Below are 18617 nucleotides of genomic sequence, written 5' to 3'. Positions count from 1 at the left end.
TGCTTATAAAATTCAAACAAGATTGGAAGTGGAATGGTTATTCACAATTTCCTTTTGGCTGCCTGATTTCCTTTTGGCCTTTGCAGTCAGGAAGTGGGTACATTTGCATGGCCATCTTAACACAAGAAAGGAACAAACTGATATAGTCTAATCATAGTTGCCTGCTGAAGTCAAAACTCAAAACAAAATTGTTTGGCCTCCGAGAGCTTCTGCATTTCACAAGCAAAGAATTTTAAGAAAAGAACAAAACCACTGATTCGCTGTTAAAAAAGAGAACAGCACATATCAGCTGTGTTGAAAGATAACAATCCATGCTGTCTTATGTGTTTCCTACTCCTTTAATCTTTGCTAGTGGGGGAGAGGAAATAGTTGGGACATCAGATATAAGTTGCTCATAAAACTAATTAACAGTCCTTTGGGGAGCTGTACTAGTCTCCCTCTTTTGTCCAGGTACTGGCAGGAAACCGGGTGACCAGTTAAATTTTTATTAATATACAATAGCCTTACCTAGGAGATGTTTGAGGAATTGCAAAGACCAATCCAGAGTTTGTATCTCTTGGTTGTGTTGCTTACTGTTAGCCTTGGTGGAAGTGGCTTGTACTTCGTTACGGGCAGAGCATTGTTTATTTCCTGTATCTACAGAGCAGAAAAAGTTCCATGAAAGGAATAGTTGGGAGTGTGGCATTTGACGGTGAGGAAGTGAGAATATTTGTTTGTTTGGGCTATGAGGCAAGTTCAAAGATGGAGACTTTTGTTTTCTGAAACCATGATGAACCGCTCCGGTTTCATGTCGAACATCAGGGTTCCATGCAGGATGTAAACATTTCCTGCTGGCCAGGTCTGTTTCTATAATGGTAACCCCATAGGTTCCGTGCTACTTGCACTGTAATTGTGCCAAGAGTTTCTGTATTCAACAGGGGAGGTTAGAAGTCAGTCTGGTTTTGCAGCTGTTTTGGTAAGAACCGGCTTTCCAGCAGCTCTGGAAATGTGCAATTGTACTCCTTACACAACATTAATCAGTGGTCATCACCTCGCTGGGACATTGTCTGGAAGGAAACTGGTAATATGCCTCTCTGTGTACGTACGTAACCGTGGTAGATCGGGGTGCTCACGGACGTTAATTTTAAGAGGGCAATTACCGCGTATAAGGTCACTCTAGAGTTCCATTTTATAATTCATTCAGGCACACATTAAGGTGAAAGTGAACAGGAACGGAACCTTTAAGCAGTGAGTCTTATTTTCCCTTAACTTACAGAGTAAGTTTAGAAATGGTTTATCTTCATTTTTTTTTCTGCTTAGCATTTACATTTTTCTTTCTTTCTTTCTCTCTTTTTTTTTTCTTTATTTTATTTAAATTCAAATTAGTTAACATACTAACTGTGTGTGTGTAGTCTTGGTTTTAGGAGTAGAACCCAGTTATTCATCTTCTCTATGACACCCAGTGCCACCCCTAAAAGTGCCCTCCTTAAGGCCCGTCACCCATTTAACCCATCCCCCACCCAACTCCCCTCCAGCAGCCCTCAGTTTATTCTCTGTATTTAAGAGTCTCTTATGGTTTGCCTCCTCTGTTTTTCTCAATTTAAGAGAAATTAATTTCTCAATTAAAGTTCTCAACACTTTAGTCTTCATTTTCTTTTTTTTTTCTCTAGTCTCTCTTTCAAGTAGTTATTGATTTATAAACAAATAACGTAAGTGCAAGGAAGACAGAGAGACTTTGATTTAAAGCAATCCCGTGGTGAAAAGAAGAAACATTTTGCCTATAGTGAAACCCCCTCTAATGGACCTGTTTAATGGGTTTGGGTTTTCATACTTCAGGCCTTCTTTTTTTTTTTTTTTTTTTTTTTTTTATTTTTATTTTATTTTTGGGACAGAGAGAGACAGAGCATGAACGGGGGAGGGGCAGAGAGAGAGGGAGACACAGAATCGGAAACAGGCTCCAGGCTCCGAGCCATCAGCCCAGAGCCTGACGCGGGGCTCGAACTCACGGACCGTGAGATCGTGACCTGGCTGAAGTCGGACGCTCAACCGACTGCGCCACCCAGGCGCCCCTATACTTCAGGCCTTCTTAAATGGGGGCTCTCTCCATTCCCTTACAGTTTTCCGAACTTGGGCCCAACAGACAGCCTGAGCTGTCTTTGATGAACCCACTTCAGAGGTGGCTTTGTGATCTAGATCACAAAGTTGACATTGAGAATTATGTTCTCTCCCTTGATAAAGGTAGCCAGAAATGGCAGAACAAAAGTAGGAGATTTTAAAAGTACTTGAAAGAGAAGATATCCCATGGGCTTTTCTGACTAATAAGGCGCACTGGGCACGTCTCTTCTCAGGAGACAGAAGAAAGCTTGAAAAAGAGGATAGGGTACAGACATCACCAATATTTTAGAGATACCATAATGTTCTAAGGATAGCAAAGATGGATTATTTTTTAGCCATAACGGAAAGCACAATATAAACGGTGAAAGTTGCATTTTTTTTCCCGGATGAATTATCCAAGCCCCTTGATTTTTCTGGAACATAAATGAGAAGATGTGTGTACGGGAGCCTTTTTTAGGGAAGTCAGCCAGATAAGGCAGCCTCAACGTGCTCTCTCATACTCTTCTCACCCCAAAATGAATGAGGCACAAAATATGTAGTTGCATCCACACAGATGAAGGTTTAATAAGATTAAAGCTTCTATCAAAAAATATTTTTTTAAATGACAGTTATTCAACAGACACTGTAATAAAGTCTATATGTTATAGTCATTGATGAATATTGCTGGAGATGGAACTTCCCTGGATCTAAAATGTATACTTGTTGTAAGTAGCATTTCTCATGCATGGCAAAAAATGTTTAAGTCCCTCACCTAGATATAAAGCTTAACATCTGATGACATGATAGCCCCTAGTTCCACGTGGCTACCCAACATTAGAAATGTGGCTAGTCTGAATTGAGATATACTACAAATGTGAAATACACATAGGATCTGAAATAATAAAAATGTAAAAGATCATATTTTTTATATGGATTACATATTAAAATGATAATTTTTACATATTGGGTTAGTACAAATATTATTAAAATTAATTTGTTTCACTTTTTAACATGGCTGTTAGGAAATTTCAGGTGACAATTTAATTTACAATTACATAGGTAGCTCACATTACCTTTCTTTTGGCCTAAAGGCCAGCCTTGGATATTTGCATCTCTACAACTTCCTGCACTGAAGTAGCTTTCAAAAAAATAAAGGAAACAAAAGAGATTTCAACCCGAGCACCATTAGGAATTTATCCAAGGGATACAGGAGTGGTGATTCATAGGGGAACATGTACCCCAATGTTTATAGCAGCACTTTCAACAATAGCCCAATTATGGAAAGAGCCTAAATGCCCATCAACTGATGAATGGATAAAGATGTGGTTTATATATACAATGGAATACTACTTGACAATGAAAAAGAATGAAATCATGCCATTAGCAGCAACGTGTATGGAACTGGAAGGTATTATGTTGAGTGAAATAAGTCAGTCAGAGAAGGACAGATGTCATATGTTTTCACTCATACGTGGATCTTAAGAAACTTAGCAAAAGACCATAGGGGAAGAGAAGGGGAAAAAAATAGTTACAAACAGAGAGAGAGGGAAGCAAACCATAGGAAACTCTTAAATACAGAGAACAAACTGAAGGTGGATTGGGGGGTGGGGGAGAGGGGGAAATGGGCGATGGGCATCGAGGAGGGCACTTGTTGGGATGAGCACTGGACGTTGTATATAAGCGATGAACCACGGGACTCTACCCCAAAAACCAAGAGCACACTTTACACACTGTATGTTAGCCAATCTCACAATAAATTATACTACAAAAAAAGAAGATGAATGGAGTTTAACTTCAATATGTGGAGAAGAAAGTCAAGAGATAAGTGGGAGAATAGAGTGAGGGAATCCAAAAGATTTGAGAAATTGGAAGGAAAGGGTGAGATGATGAAGCATGAAGGTAAATTAACAAGAATACCATGGAACAGACAGGCAGGCACTCCACATACAGATCTAACACCTTTATGCTTTGTCGCCCTGGTGTGCTGGTCTCTTACCTGATTCCAAGCAGGTTCATCAAAGTCAGAAACTTTGTACAGTTGCTCATGAAATCTCTTCCTGCAACTTTAGGTGGGGACTCACTTTAATGATGTATGCTGTTATTATGGAATATATTTCCAGCTTTTTGTGTCTACTAAAGTGGTCACTGCCTATATGTCTGTTACTCTCTGTTGGCTTCTTCCATGTACTGTGGATCAGGCAAAAAAAATCCAAGTCTGAGACATCAAAGTAATTTGACAAATCTATAGTCTCATATTTTATCTCAGTCTGAACCTTCAAAGTTATATGGAAGAAATATAATAAAAATTGATTCTACAGAGATACTCAAGCCCTCATCTCTCCTTATATGGTCAGGATAATAAAAATATATATACCATCCAAATATAAATTTCCATGGCTCCCCTGGCCTTGGATGGAAGAAAAACTATAGTTTTTAGTTTTATGGATCTCCTAGCCCCCACTAGCACCAATACTGAGGAAATTAAACGATTCATCTTTTAATTGTACAGGAATGTCAGTCAGTGGAGTAAACACAGCTCATTCCACTCATGCTCAATGAAAGTTATCTAGTGTGAAGGATTAGCTGCCACGTTCAACAATAACGAAGCCCTTGTTTTCCAATAAAGAGGTTAATTGGCTTCAGAGAAAATACATGTACAGAGCACATTGGCCTAATATTGGTTTTGCAAAGGCCCTGTGTGAGGGAAGTTAATGTTTCCTGTTTATTAGCTGTTTTACAACAATCTGCCCTTGACCAATAATTATGCTTACATAGCTGAAGCTAATATGTGTCAGCACAACAGCTACTTAACGTGTTCTCTACACCTGTGTGCAGTTAAGTCTGTCATCATTCTACACGGTCCTCTGTGCTTGCTCTTTGGGTGTTATTTCCGGTCTCCAAATGGACTACAGTGCCTAGATGGTGGAAATTCCAATGTCAAAAAAATGGGCTACCTTTTCAAGACCCATTTTCTTTCTTTCTTTTTTTTTAATTCTAAATGTACCCATCTGTTCTAAAGGTATAGCTGTGTGGTTAAAGTTTAGAATAACAAAAGTTAGAGGATACTTTCTAGACCTCAAATTTTCCAAGGAAAGTCACTAGATGTCCTACGCATATCCATCGGGGAGATGTTTCTGGAGTTTCAATAGCATACAAATCACTGGGGGGTCTTGTTAAACTACAGATTCTGACTGCATAAGTGTCGGGAGGAGGCTGATAAATCCACATTTCCAACAGGCCCCCCAGTGATGCTGATGATGATGGTTCATGGAGAAAATTTGAGTAGGAAGGCATTGGGTTCCCTGGGACCTCGGTCATCATAATTATTCACTGATATTTACTGAAATCCAGGCAAGTTATTACTTTCTGGATAGCAGCCATGCTTTCCAGTGCCCTTGAACAAGCTCATAAAGCTTATGCACAGTGTGGCTCTGAACCTAGAAATCTCCTAATAAATTTTGTAAAGGAATTTTGATGATCAGATGACAATTTACTGAGACCTATTTTGTTCACAAAGATACTTGAAATCACATCCACTGGTGTTAAAAACAAGAAAACAGGTCCCAAATGGAGTTTTTGCTAAGCCCCACATCACCAAACTCAGACTTACTTAATTTCAGATTCAGTGCTCCCAGAAATGAAATCTTAAACCAACCAATCAGGAATCACCTGATCAACACTAGTTAGGTCATCCGCCTGCTAGACTTGCTATTTCTTAAAGGAAAGTAACTTTGTAATAACCAACTTGCTTTTTGCCTGCTGTAACTTCCTGGTTCCTGCTCCCTTCTGCCTGTAGAAGTCTTTGATTCTGTGCAGCAACCAGGAGATCTTCTCCATCTGCTAGGTTGAATGCTGCCCGATTTGAACCAAGTTTTGCTCAAATAAACCCTTAAAAAATGTTAATATGCCTCAGTTTATCTTTTAACAGTACTATGTATTGAAATAGAAATTTAGGGAAAATAAATTTGTTAACACCTTAATTTTCAGCCTTTCACCTTGCCTTCAATTATCTCTCCCATGGAATATTTATTCCAGTTTGCTCAGCTCACTTCATTAAGAGGGCATGCTAACTAGGTTTCACACAGTTCTTTAAAAATCATGCTATATCAGAAATAGGGCACATAAAGTTCATTGATGGGAAAAAAAAAAAAACAAGAATCAGAAACAGTAACAATTTCTGCGACTTTGAACTCCAAGTAGAAGAGAGTATTTCCCCTTGTTTTTCCCCATTTTTTGATGGCTTTGGGAAATATTCACACTGATTTCTTAAAAAAAAAATGATGACCAGGATAAAGAGGCTGTATAAAAATAGACTGAAGGACAATCAGCAGGCTGTTTTTATTTCACCATGCAAGTTTTCAGCGACAGTTCTAAACTAGCAACTTTTCAATTAAATCCAATCTGTCATGGTGGGGAAAACAGTGTAGCCGACAAGCCCTGCAAAGAGATTTGGCTGTGAGTGGCCAAGTTAGCACTTTTAACTGAAAATAAGCTATATTTGTTTAAACCATTGCTTAAATAGCACTGCATATTTTTATTCCTTTGTCGACATTCATGCCATTAATTTATACGCTACACAATTAGGCATTGCAAACTCAGTATTGGAGTCTCCACTTTTCGGTCCTTCTCATGGCTAGAAGCCTGCCTTGGTGGCAGTAAAGCAGAAAGATAAAATAATCTTTTCTTCCCCTCCTGCTCTCCCAACCACGTGGGGAGAAATTTTTGTCCTTGAGAATGTTAAGTGTCCAAATCATCCCAGTGCCCAGTTCATGGTCAGTGCTTGAAGGGAACAGTTTGAGACAGCAGGAGGCTCTTAAACCGCCCCACCACAAATCTGTTACGATATAAAAAGACAGAAAATAATGCATCCCTCCCTGCTTCAAACTCTAGTGACTCGACACCATTACTGTAGTATAAAGTACCTTCTTTTCAAGGTTGTTCTTAAGAGTGCTGGAATTGTACGTTTTGAGAGATTTTGCATTATTAACAACGTTTGTATTATTAAAAAAAAATAGTGGTCGTAAATTAATGGCATCAATATCTTCTGGAACTAGACATCAACTGTGTTTGGCTAGAGGCATTCTTATATGTATTGGTCAAAAAATCAGGCCCTTTCTCTGCTCAGCACTCTTCAGCAATGTGGATTGGCTGTACCATTAGCTTAGTAGCACAAGTAACACAGAACCCAGCCCCAGAGCACGTCAGCCATCTCATGTTCTTCTTCACCTCCCCTTCTTCTCTCTCTCTCTCTTTCTCTCTCTCTCTCTCTCTCTCTCTCTCTCTCTCTCTGCGTCTTATTGTGATAGAATTGGCGTGAGCTTTTCTGGTAAGTAAAGTTGCACGCAAACCTAAGCATGCAGGTAGAAGTCACTTCCTTCGCTTTCCTTTACTCAGTGTAATGTGATCGGCCTTAGGAGGGGGCGGGGTCCTACATACTAATATTTTATTGAGGGCAGCTGCCCTGCATTCCTTCAACTGTTGGATGTCCCTTGATTTAATTCTGAAGTGAATCACAGGCTTGCCTCCCTTCCGTTTATGGATTTTCAGTTTCGGGAAATTCTTTAAGGAGTCAACAAGTTTTCTTATTGTTCACGTGCTGATTATAGAGTGTGTATTTGTTGAAGGTGTAAATTTCCATTATGGGACTCTCAGCGTGTGCTCTCAATCGGTTGTACTTGGACAATGATTGGAAGTTTTATAAATAAAATAGTAACCAGCTAGCCTGCGTGGAAGAACACTGCTCTTTGGAACGCTGTACCCTATATTGTTTGTAAGTTAAATGTCTGACCAAACAACAGAAGGAAGAAAGAGAACTTCATGTTGGCCTGCTGAATTTTGTTAGAGAACAAATAAGTTACCTCACTAAGGCTGACTTGAATTCTACTATAAACATGTGAAACAAGGAAATTGCATGATTTGGAGGTATATTTCCTAAGGCACCATAAGGTCTATTTCAAGAAACCAACATAGCAGTGGGTGATGCTAAATGCTACTAAGGAACTGGCAATATTTTGCACATATGGACTGACTGTGTGGCAGCATATATAAATATTTCATTTCTAATTGTAGTTAGTTATCAGATTGCACATGAACAGACAGAACGACATATGAGAAGTTCCAAGAACACTGTGTAACAGGACATACAGCTGAGATATAGTTTTCTCACTCTTGGCGAGCTTTCCAGCTCAGCAAACACAACTTTTTCTTTATTCTTTAATTAAGATTAAAATATTTCAAAATCACCAAACTGAGAAAATCATTGCTTTGTCATGTTCAAAGACCAGTGCCAACCAGGAAGTTCAAAACTGGAGCCTGAAAGCCATCAGTCTCACAAGTTGCTTGACGTTATTTGGGACCGTTTGGCAGTTCAACATCTGACTTCCCCCAGATTAGGTACCCAATTTCTCTTACTTTTATTTTGGAGATTAATTGATAAACTGTTTAGAAAGGAGACAAAATCGAAAGCAAAATAATAATTTAGAAGAATTAATATTCATAATAACATAGAAAGATTTAGAAGAATTAATAATAATTTAGAAGACTACTAACTCTCTGAAACTCAAACTTTTAAGTCAACTGTTTATAATTTTTAAAACAAAAATTAAAAGATTAGAAATGTTTAGAACTGGAAGGGAAAAGACTACAAAAATAATTTAATACATGTCCTGTTTTACAGAGGATTTATACATAAATCTCCTATAGTAAAGTGTCTCTGCAAAATCATAAGTCTGGTTTGTCAGTGTCAGGACTAGAATTCCTTTTCTGCAGCTTGTTATACCGTCCTGATCATTAACAGACCTTTTCAGTTTGTCTCTAAGATATATTTTGGGAGGCAGAGTAGTTTATTTAGTGAAATGAATCTGGATTTTTGAATCAGTGATGTCCGAGTTTTTTAGTCTCATTTTCTTCATCTAGAAAACAAATATGAGGGGTGCCTGGGTGGCTCAGTCGGTTGAGCGGCCGACTTCGGCTCAGGTCACGATCTCCTGGCTCATGAGTTCAAGCCCCGTGTCAGGCTCTGTGCTGACAGTTTGGAGCCTGGAGCCTGCTTCATATTCTGGGTCTCCCTCTCTCTCTCTCTCTGCCCTCTCCTGCTTATGCTGTCTCTCAAAAATAAATAAAATAAACATTAAAAAAAATTAAAAAAAAAAAGAGAACAAATATGATTACATCTCATTTCCGGGAAAGGTTTAAAGATGAGCCATAAAGTGTACACGCAGTCACCAACTTCAGGAGTTCAGAAAATGGTAGCTGTTGTTGATATCTTCATATCCTCAAGGCCTGGGCACTTTAGGCTCACTCAATAAACATTTGTGAATAAGTGAACAAGTGAAGGAATAAATTAATAGGTGACAGAACACATGAGAATGACTGAGTGAATGAATGACAACAGTAAGCACTGCTATGAAACCATAAATGAAGAGGAAATCTGTGAATATTTTCTTTGGGTTCCTTCAATCTATTAGGAATGCTTTGTTTCCTCTTTGATTTCACTCATTCATCAAGTTTGTTCTTTTGGCCTCCATAGTCCTTGAACACATGACCCAGAAAATTGAAAATCAAAATGCACTAAATCACTCGAAAATGTAGATCACCTAGGTGAAATCTAAACTGGAAAAATCTAACTGAACACCTACCTATCCAGAGTTTTGTCAACCTTACTTGCACTAGCTTTCCAAATCCAAGCAGAAAACCTTTCCTAGGAGCAGGCCAATTTCAGTTTACCGCATAGTGGAGGACCACATGGCCCTGTGCCTAGGAATTCTTTTTTAAAATTTTTTAAATTAATGTACACAAAATTACCCTTGTACCATTGCAACAACTTACTTAATCAGACTACCTATAAAAGTCAGTCTTCAATATTAACTTTGTTAAAGTGTCCTTAAGGCCAGAGGAACAAAGAGTACAAGGAGAGGTCAGGAGTCCCCTGTGGAAATGCTTAAAAGAAACAGTAACCCTTATGTTCCAAAGACATGAACTTTAACTACTAAGAGGTCATGATGAGGCAGCTGAGCGATGGTAAGCAATCACTCTGCTGAGCTCTCCAGCTCATATAATTCTTCTGCAAGTAATGTATGTAGAGGACCTTGCATAGGACAGATTTTTTACTCTAAAAGTGTCTAGTCTGAAAATGGGAACTATGTTAGGTATCCTCTGTAATACTTTTTGAGCTCTCTATTCTTTTAAAGCAAAGAAATAATAGGATGAATGCCATAGGGTAAATCTGTATGGAAACTTTGTATAAAAGATTTAAAATCTATTGATGCTTCTCCATCATAGAAGAAATACTTGCACATTAAAAAAAAAAAAAAAAACACTAGGAATGAGAGGAACACATATAAAGGACAGTGGAGAAAAAAAGTCCCCATTCTTTAGTCCATCAACATAAAGTCAGTCTTGGGGATTTTGGGGAGGAGGACAGTTACTTAGAAAAAATCAGTGTTATGGAGGCATAGTTTGCATACAATAAAACACACCCCTTTTAAGTGTATAGTTCGATGGGTTTTGAGAAACATATGTTCCAAAGCAAGCACCACCAAGTCAAAAAGTTCCCTTGTGTTTCTTGGAACTCAACTCCATACGCCCAGCCTTGGCCCTAGGCAATCACCAACGTGGTTTCTGGCATAAACTGGTTTTCCTTTTGTAGAATTTCATATAAATAGAATTATACAGTACATATTTATGTATGCTTTTTTTTTTACTCAGTATGTTTTTGATAGTCATTTTTGTTGTAGCATATATCAGAAGTCTATTCCTTCTTGCTGCTGAGAAGTACTCCGTGACATGGGTAGACCGCAGTATGTGTACTCACCTGATAGACTTTGGTTTTTAGTTTCTAACTATTACAAACATTGATTACAAGTCTTTAAGTAGACATATGTTTTAATTTCTTGGGGATAAATACCTATGAGTGGAGCTGTGGGGTTTATGATGAAGGATGCTTCACTTTATTTAAAAACAAAAAAACAAAAAGACAAGAACACTGCCAAATTGTTTTTCAAAGTGATTATAAATTTTGCTTTTCCTATAATAATGATAACAGTTTCAGTTGCTCCATATCCTTGGCAACATTTGGCCCTGCCATTATTTCAATTTTAGCTATTCTATTCGATGTGTAGTATTTTATTGCTACTTTTCAATTTGCATTTCCCCGATGATTAATGATGTCAAGCATCTTTTCATGTGCTTATTGGTCATTTACATATTTTCTTTTGTGAGTTTTCAGTTCAAATTTTTTTCCATTTTAAAAATTGTTTGTCTTATTGAGTTTTAAGAGTTCTTAATATATTCTAGATATAAATTGTTTGTCAGAAATATTCATTATCAATATTTTCTTCCAATCTGGGGCTTGCCTTTTAATTTCTAAATGGTGTCTTTCAAAGACCAAAACTTTTTAATTTTAGTGAAGTCTAGTTCATCATTTTTTTTCTCTTAAGACTCATGTTCTTTGTGTCCTAAGAATTTTTGCTTACCCAATGATATAAAGATTTTGTCCTCTATTCTAGAAGTTTTGGCAAAAGCTATAAGCAACACTTTAGCCATATCTCTTAAAATTTGATCTGTTTTCATTTATATTCAAATTATTTTTTTTTAGTTTACTCTTAATTTCTTCTTTGACTCTTGGCTTCTGTGATGGTGACTTTTTAGGTCTCCAGATATTTGGGGATATTCCAGATATCTTTTTCATCTAGATTTCCAGTTTAAGTTTGTTGTCGTTGGAAAACACACTCCATACAGTATCAGTCATTTGAAATATTAAAACTTTTTATGGTCTTATATATGATCTATTAGGTGAATGCCATCCTAGAAGCAAGAGGCTAAGAAGAAACAGAAATCTCAATATTTCTTTACCATTACTGTATGTTTACTTGTTTCACTCTTAAGTATCAGTTATCAAATAACAGAGCATGAAATTAAAATTTCTTCAGGAGTTGGGACACCTGAGTGGCTAAGTCAGTTAAGTGTTCGACTCTTGATTTTGGCTCAGGTCATGATCTCATGGTTTGTGAATTCGAGCCCCACATCAGGCACTTCCTTGATGAAGAGCCTACTTACGATTTGTTCTCTCTCTCTGCCTCTCTCTCTCTGCTCTACCTCTGCTTGTGTGCTATCTCTCTCTCTCACAATAAACTTTTATAAAATTATTTTTCTATTATTTTTTTTTTTATTTTTGAGAGATACAGTCAGAGAGAGACAGAGCATGAGCAGTGGAGGGGTAGAAAGAGGGAGATACAGAATGCGAAGCAGGCACCAGGCTCTGAGTGGTCAGTACAGAGAGCCCTAGGTGGGGCTTGAACCCATGAACCACTCATGACTTCAGCCAGAGTCAGACACTTAACTGACTGAGCCACCCAGGTGCCCCTCAAAATAAATAAACTTAAAAAAATTAACAATAAAAAATAAAATTTCTTCAGGAGAACACATAATAATTCTAGGAATAAGAAACTGACCTGTAAATAGTATCACATGATAAATATTTTGAGATTTATCTCATTATAATTTTAAGAAGTCAACAAAATTAACTTTGCCACGTCTAATGTCATATTTAAATTTATTGACTATTTTTCTGTAGGATACATAATTTCATTCTCACGTCTTCAAGTAATAATATTACTTTACCAAGTAACTTGTTGTTCATATAACTCTTTTTAGAAAATGTTCTGAAAATTTGGCAGAAAATTTCAACATATGAGCCCAAGAGGAAGCTAATGTAACCAGAAAAGTTGGGAGTTGGCCAAATATGTTTATTTCATATAATCTGCACTAAGATTCTTTACTTGTCAGGAAAAATTTTGAGGAAAATCATCAATCATGTAACTGAAAATTCTTATCTCACCACAATGACCTCACAGTAACTAAATGGTGTCTTTCAAAGACCAAAACTTTTTTTAATTTTAGTTCAACAACAATCTGAGGTTGAACAAGTTTTCTATTAGATTCCCAAAAACTTCAGTGGTAAAGTGGCAAGACAATAGGAAATGATGAATAGTAAACAAAAGGATGGGGTTTTTTTGCTGGAGCAAAACGGAGTCCTCAGTGGACTCTAGAGGACTGGCAGAACAACAAAGCAATGTGCTAACCAAAACCATGGGTCACCAGCATTGCAGATTGGACGAGGCAGTGGTGCAGAAAAAGAAATGTGAGTGCTACGTTGGGAAAGGACCAACTTTTGTCCGGGCTTGGGAATCCACCATACTTCATCTGTTTTTCCAATGACTCAATCAATGATTCTGCTTCAAACTTTTGGTGGATTTCCTCCTCTTTGAATATTTCTTTGGAGTGCTCTGTTGATGCCTTGCAATTATATCTGTTAGCAGTCAGCAATGTTAAAAGTCTTGTATGGCAAGAGTGAAATGAGAAAGGACTTTGCTTTACTTTTAAATTCAAATTAGCTTCCTCAAACCACAGCTGGAATAGATTATTTTTGACCTTTCTTTAAATCATAATTTATATCTTTGCAAATTACCATCATCAAAGTTGTCAGGGCAGCAAGAAAAATGTTTCTGTTTTACGTGGTGGGAGACATGAGGCCAGGATGATGGTTTGCAAGGATTTGGAACTTCTTTACTCGTAGTTTTTCAATATCTTCAGACTGATCACAATTATGTTTAACTGTCAAAATGTCTTGGCTTTATCTTCTTTTATCCTTTTCTTTCCTGACTACCTGTGATAGTAGAAGAAGTAACTTTCTTTTTGTGGCCAATCCAGTTATTACATGAAGTAATATCTATAAACCCATAGTCTACAATGACTGTTAATGCTACCTCTTTTTCAGACACTGTGTTCTTTTAACTCTCACAACACCTACAAACCTCTATAACTGATGAGAAAAAAGTTCTAGATAGATTGCATTATGTACACAGTCACACAAAGACACACAAAAAACCATGTCTTGGATCCAGAGCTATTTGACTCCAATTAAGATAAGATGTAACTAATTCAGTCTTTGATTCACTCATTTCTGCACATTCACACATTGAGCTCTGTTTAATTATAGGCATTATTCAAGATGTTCAAGGTACTCAGGGTGTATAAAGATGAATTAAAAACCAGGCCTTTCCATCAAAGAGTTCACAATCTTTAATTAATTAAATTTTTAAAAATCAGCCTTGTTTGTGTGATGAAATTACGTCCTTTTACTGTTTAACCTGAGTAGATTTGTCTAAATGTTTTTTTTTTTTAAATTGTATTCTCTTTTAACTTACCTTGGCAACTAAAAGAATAATTACTTTTTAAAATTACATAGCAATTGTATCTAAGTCTGTGGACAGTTAGTACAGGAATGTTTTCAAATAAATTTTATCATATCTAGTTAAGGTAATATTTAGATGGATTGGAGAGATACTCAGAGCCATATCCTTAAAAAAATAGAAAGAGGAAACATGGGAAGTGAAATAAGTAGCAATCACAGTGTTTTTCAATCCACCAATCAGATGGTCTGGAGTTGAAGTCCTGAATTGCGGTGTGGGATGATGTGGCACAAGAACCTAGGTAAGAGGACAAAAATAAAATGAAAATAAGATTGTAAAACAACCAATGTCCTTTATGTAGAAGGACTGTGTCCAAAGCCTTTATGCCAAAGTGATGTTGAAAACTCAGAATACTCTGACCCATCAAAGTATTCCATCTGAATTTACAGTCCCAGGCAAAACAAAACAGATCGAAGCCTTTTGAACCTTCCAAATCGCTCATCACCATAACTGGAGATCTGGATCCTAAGAACTGGGAAGACCAACTGAAGAAAGAGTAAAGGAGAAAGAAGAGAGGTTCCTCTGTGTCTTCTGGATGCATAGCTGATCCTAGACCTAGACCTCATTAGAAACAAAGTATACTTGTTTTTTTTAACAGTTTTATTCAGATATAATTCACCTACCATGCAATCCACTCATTTAAAGTGTACAATTCAATGGCTTTTAGTATATTCACAGAGTTTTGCAAGCATAACCACAATTTCAGGGCATTTTCATCAACAAAAAAGAAACCCTGCATGTCTTAACCATTACTCCCCAATCTCTCCATATCCCCCGGCTCTAGGAAACTACCAATCCACTTTCTATCTCTATAGATTTGCCTAGAATTCCATATAAGTGATATCATAAAGGATGTGGTCCTTTAAGACAAGCTTCTTTCTCTTCGTATAATGTTTACAAGTTTCATCCATGTTATAGCATGTGTCAGTACTTCATTTCTTTTTATTGCCAAATTATATTCCAAATAATAATCTTTTAAGGGAACGATCAGATTGCTTTCCAAAATGGCGACACCATTTCACATTCCCGGATGACATGTATGAGGGTTCAAACCTCCACATCCTCACCGATTTGTTATTATCTGTCTCTTTGTCTTTTTTGTTTTGTTTTGTTTTGTTTTGTTTTGTTTTGTTTTGTTTATTATGGTCATCCTAGTGAGTGTAGAAAGCTATCTCATTGTGGTTTTGATTTGCATTTCTGTAATGGCTAATAATGTTGAGCATCTTTTCAGATGCTTTTTGTCCATGTGAATATTTTCTTTGGAGAAATTTTGATTCGGATCCTTTGCCATTTTTTAACTGGGGTATATAGAAGGCTTTATGCTTTTCAAACTCCCTGTTGCTTCAAAGAGCCCAGGCTACCTGACTTGCAAAGTTCTTCAAAGCTCCAGAATTAATGTTCAAACAGCATTCTCCTTTGTCTTGGAGTAGATTGGCTTATAAAATTTTATACTAGAGATAATTTTATCAACCTTATTAACATCTGTGGGTCTGTGCATAATTGATGGGATTTTGGTACACCCAAAATAAATATTTTAAGTAAGTTGTCTTATTTTCTAAATGAATTTCTAATTGAGTACTACAGAATCCTTCTCTTGCCAAGTACCACCCTCACTACCCTGATCCCCTGGCCTTTGTAACTTGTCTTTGTAGGTCTTCTGCTTCAAATGTTCTCCTCCCTGTGATATTCATACAGCTAGCTACCTCTGTCTTGCCATTTAGTTTTATGTCAAATGTCACCTTCTCAGAGCCACTCATCCAAATCTTACTCTCAAGTCCCTCCTTTGTCACTCTATTACATTTCCAAGTTATAATGTTACCATTATATCTTCTTCATAGTTTTAGCCTGCTCTCTAATTACATATTTATTTACTCATTTAGAGTTTCATTTCTTTTAAGAATGTGACATGAAAACTGAACCTTCATTTCTTTTGTCAACCCTTCTATCTGTGGCACCTAGAACCTTGCCCTGGACGTAGGAGATTCTCAATAAATCATTGTCGAATGAAACAAAAGCTCATTTGAGACCCAGAATTATTCATGCTAAATCCCGATTATGAATGGGAGTTAATATAATACGAAAAAGTTTAGTCTTAAAGTCAGAAAAAAAATTGAATAATGAATGTGAGAATAAACGCTGCTATGTGTCAGGCATTTAGCAAAATGCTTTATTTGCATTGTCTTTAAGTGCTATTTTTTTAGATTACTTTTTGATTAAAAAAATTATTATGGAATGCTGAACAGTGACTACAGTTTAAGATTTATTTTCTATACTCTGACACTATCTTTGGAAAAGAGACAACTAATGTTGGGATTCAGAATATGTGCTTTCAGGTGTCAGTTCCATGACCAACAAGCTCTGTGACTTTGACAGATACTTAACTTCTCCTTGCCTCAGTTCATGCATCTGTCAAACATAAATATCATATACTCTACCAGGTTTACATGGTTATTTTAATGACAATACAAGAGATTTGAAAATATAAATGTGCTGTGCAATTATAGGGTACCGCAGTTATTATTATTATATGTATTTGTTTATTTAAAGACTCATGTAAACTTTCTTATTTACCTAAATTTCCTTGCATTTCACTCCTTGTTTTCTAAGATGTCTGTTATTTATTCTTTCAAAAAATTTTATGGAGTTTTCTTACATCCCCAAAAAAACCAGTGTATGATGTCCATGAGTATTAATTAAGCACAATGGCATAATAGAGTACTTAGGCATGGAGAGCACTTTCATTTAGTAACCTGACCTTAATTCACACAGAAAACATAGAGGGTTGACCTAGAAAAAATTCCTGTCCTCCAATTTCAAGTCTACTAGTATATATACATTTATATAAAAGGTGTCAATCTCACTAACCTAGCTGAAAATTCCTTCATTCACTATCAACATTTTGGTTCCCTGAATAAAATCTCTTATATTAAAATCCAGAGCCAGTTGCTTTTATTTATTCTTTTTTTAATGTACTCTTTTTTTTATGTATTTTTATGTATTCTTCTTTTTTAAAGCTTAAACTTTTCATGGATTGAGCAACACTCACCTCGTCATCACAATTTGCCTTTTGGGGAAGATTTCCATTTGCCCAGTGCTCCTAGCCTGTCTCTGACTTGTTTGCCTCAGAGACCACTGACAATGGTTAAGAAAATCTGAGGTTGGAATAATCCAGCAACTGTGGTGTGATGTGGGCCTGCCATATAGAGGTCATTCTGCTAGATGGTTCAGCCACCATTTTACATTTTCCAAAGGAACTATGTGGACAAAAAAAATTGAACAAAAGTATTCATCATTTTTAAGACTTTTTAAAACTGACTTTGTACCTATTGGGGATGACAGGAGGGGCTGACCTAGGAAGAACTGTTATTTCTGTAATTAAAAAGATGCAGAATCAAAAGAGAAGAGCCATTGTTCAGGATGTGTCTGAATTACAGTACATCTTTAATTATCAGTCTTTCTTCCTAGTTATTTTAACATTTTATTAATCCTGTTCCTCTCAATATCTTCTTCCCCTACAAGTACTGAAAGAATAAAATGTGACAATTTGTTTCCTTTTGTGCTTAGTAGATGGCGTTCTCTAACACTATGGGTCAACATGACCTTAACTTAGTTTTATTATAGGGTATCTACAATGGTGTCTTATCAGTGCCTCCTACTCTTTTGTGTTTATACAATTTTTAAAGAATTAATGTGGATTAGTGGATCTTAACCCTTAGTAGCAGAAAATCAAATTAGGAATTCTTAGCAATTATTTGCTTAGATTCTTCTGAACTGAAATTACAAAATAATGACTCACTCTTTTGAAGGGGGGTGAGATAGAAAGTGAAATAATTAATTGGTAACTAGCAGGGTAAATATGGATTCACTGATCACATCAACTTTAAATATTAAGCCTCTCAAATGCAAAAAACTAAGACCTAAATATATCACACTAATGCTGAGGAAACCAGTTAGATTGTACTAAGGCAAGACTGAAGTATTAGAACATATTTACAAACATACTGTATAATCTTCTGCTTATGGAGATTATATTTTTTAAGTTTTTATTTAAATTCCAGTTAGTTAATATATAGCATAATATTAGTTTCAGGTGTACAATATAATGATTCAACAATTTCATACAACACTCAGTGTTCATCACAAGTGCATTCCTTAACCCCCATCACCTATTTAACACAGCCGTCCCCCCCAACCTACCCCTTGTTAACTGCTTGGAGATGTTTTTAACAGGAATGATCTTTACTTCAGTGGTTCTCAAAGTGTGGTCTACAGACAAGAGGAGTAGCAACCTAA

The sequence above is a fragment of the Panthera tigris genome, chromosome C2, assembly GCF_018350195.1.
Source record: "Panthera tigris isolate Pti1 chromosome C2, P.tigris_Pti1_mat1.1, whole genome shotgun sequence".
In the NCBI taxonomy this organism is placed as follows: domain Eukaryota; kingdom Metazoa; phylum Chordata; class Mammalia; order Carnivora; family Felidae; genus Panthera; species Panthera tigris.
Note: the sequence above shows the minus strand (reverse complement) of the source record.